Source organism: Monopterus albus, unplaced genomic scaffold (assembly GCF_001952655.1).
Source record: "Monopterus albus unplaced genomic scaffold, M_albus_1.0 scaffold65.1, whole genome shotgun sequence".
Classification (NCBI taxonomy): domain Eukaryota; kingdom Metazoa; phylum Chordata; class Actinopteri; order Synbranchiformes; family Synbranchidae; genus Monopterus; species Monopterus albus.
Window position 1 is genome coordinate 3,237,774 of NW_018127945.1, and position 2,254 is coordinate 3,240,027.

The 2,254-nt window shown below is 37.4% G+C and overlaps 1 protein-coding gene across 5 annotated transcripts in view; it reads left to right on the plus strand.

Annotated features, from left to right (window-relative positions):
- Positions 1-2,254, plus strand: part of sf3b3 (splicing factor 3b, subunit 3) — a 27,644-nt gene that overhangs the window by 17,422 nt on the left and 7,968 nt on the right. The gene's annotated exons all lie outside the window — the stretch shown is intronic.

Here is a 2,254-nt window from a genome sequence, read left to right on the forward strand (position 1 = left end):
GGGGGGGGGACTGTAATTTCAGACAAGGGACCTTTTATAGATGCAACTGGGGGATTTTGGCTGAGCCAGGGTTAAAGGTAAGTTCATTTGTATAGCATGGTTTCATACACAAAGGCACATTAATGTATGCATAAAACATTTTTAAAAACTTTAAGAAGATAAAAGATGAAAGCAAGTATAAATTAAAGTATATAGAAAGTTATTAAAAGTACAGACAAATTAGAATTTACATAATAAGTAGAAGAGACAAAAGCAGTGAAAGAGAACAGTCTTTAGTTTTAGCAGTGGCTACAGTTGGGGCAGATCTAACTTTTAATGGGAGCTCGTTCCAGCTGTTGGCAGCATAATGGCTAAAAGCACTTTCGCCTTGATTAGTTTGAGCTCTGGGCACCAGTAGCTGACTAGTACCTGCAGAACTGAGACACCTACCAGGATTGTACTCAGTAAACATATCTCTGATATATTTTGGGCTCAGACCATTGAGAGATATGTTGACAATAAGTAGGACCTTAAATGGAATTCTATATTTAACTGGAAGCCAGTGCAAGGATCTGAAGTTTGAAGTAATGTGTTCTGCCTTCTTGGTGTTTGTCAATATTCTAGCAGCAGCAGCACTTTGAATGAATTGCAAGTTTCTGATGGTCTTGTTGGGGATGCCAATCAGTAATACATTACAGTAGTCCACCCTACTAGAAATGAAACATAAATGAGCTTTTCTTTTATGCTTAGACAAAGTTTCTCATTTTAGCTATGTTTTAATGATGATTTTGTTGTAGCTGAAATTTAAATCCTCATCAGTGATTACACTAAGATTCTTAATGTTAGTTTTTAGAGCCCTAGACTCAAGGTTATCACTGAGAGCCAGCCTTTCTTCTTTATTGCCAAAAAGAGTTATTTCAGTTGTCTTTTATTTGAAGGAGGTTTTGTTGCTTCCTGTTGTTTCCTTCTCAGCTCACAGACCCACAGGTGTTTGCTGAGAAGAGTGCCAGATAGATCTAGGTATCATCAGCATAGCTATGGAAAGCAACCTGGCAAATTAAATAAAAAGATGGGAGCATGTACAGGTTGAATCAGAGACAGAACTGATCCCTGTGGGACTCTGTACATCAAGGCTGTTTTTAAAGATTCTTAATTGTGAATATTGTTGTGATTCAAGGTCTTTGTCAGTGGATAGAGGGTTTCTTATAAATGCAGTGAAGAAAGATGAAGTTAGTTACATTTGTTTATTGATATCAGATGTCGGTATATACATTTTTCTCTGGATGAAAGTGGGATCGCTTTACATGACAATTTAGTTGTCTGAGCAAACTGTGCTCTGTTATTGAAATGTGTGTTAGCATTCAAAGTTTGAGAGTGAAATTTTAATGGCACCAAACACAGATGTTTTGCCAATGCAATGCTCCCTGGGCAATTCCACAGAACCTCAAGCAGGGTGGGGCCGTCAGAGTGATTCAGCCCTATAATGTGTTTTTGTTACCTAATGTACATTAACAGGGGACGTGAATCACAATCACTGTATTACACATTGGTGTTGGCCACTACTTTTTATGTTAGAGGACTTTCCCAACCACCTCAGCAGAGCTGATACTTCAGATGAGTATCTGGTTTAAACTAGTGCTGGGCAACAACTAAAACCATTAAATGCATTAACTGCATGATTTTCTGTGACAATTAACTGCATTGATATGAGCAGCATTCAATAATGAATTAAAAAGTAGTGTATTACACACTTTTATTTAAAAAGCACTGTATGAAAAAAGCATAACATTTGGTTTGCAAACACTTTAAACAAATATGGTGTTCAATATGTTGTTCAAATTCCGCAGCACTTGCTGGACTGTGTTTAAAGTGGCCCACAACCTTTCTCCATTTGGCCAAGACATTGTCAAACGCACTGTTCTGTTTCAAAATAATAATAATAAACAAAACTGCATTAACGTGCGATTAAAATAATTGTCGGTGTTAATTAAATAATGTGTTAACGCGAAAATAACGTTATCTTGCCCAGCCTTAGTTTAAACGTAATATTTTTAGCCCATGCACGTACTGTACACATGCATGTAGATACCCAGTTAGAAGACACTTTATACATATCAAGTACTCAAGTATACAGGTACATACCACAAACAGTTTAGACATTTTATATAAAAAAAAAAGAAAATTCCCCACTCACCCCCCACTTCAGGGCGGACATTTTATTCCGTCCTTCAAGCTCATGTCCTCTACCAGAGGCCTGGGAGCTTGAGGGTCCTGC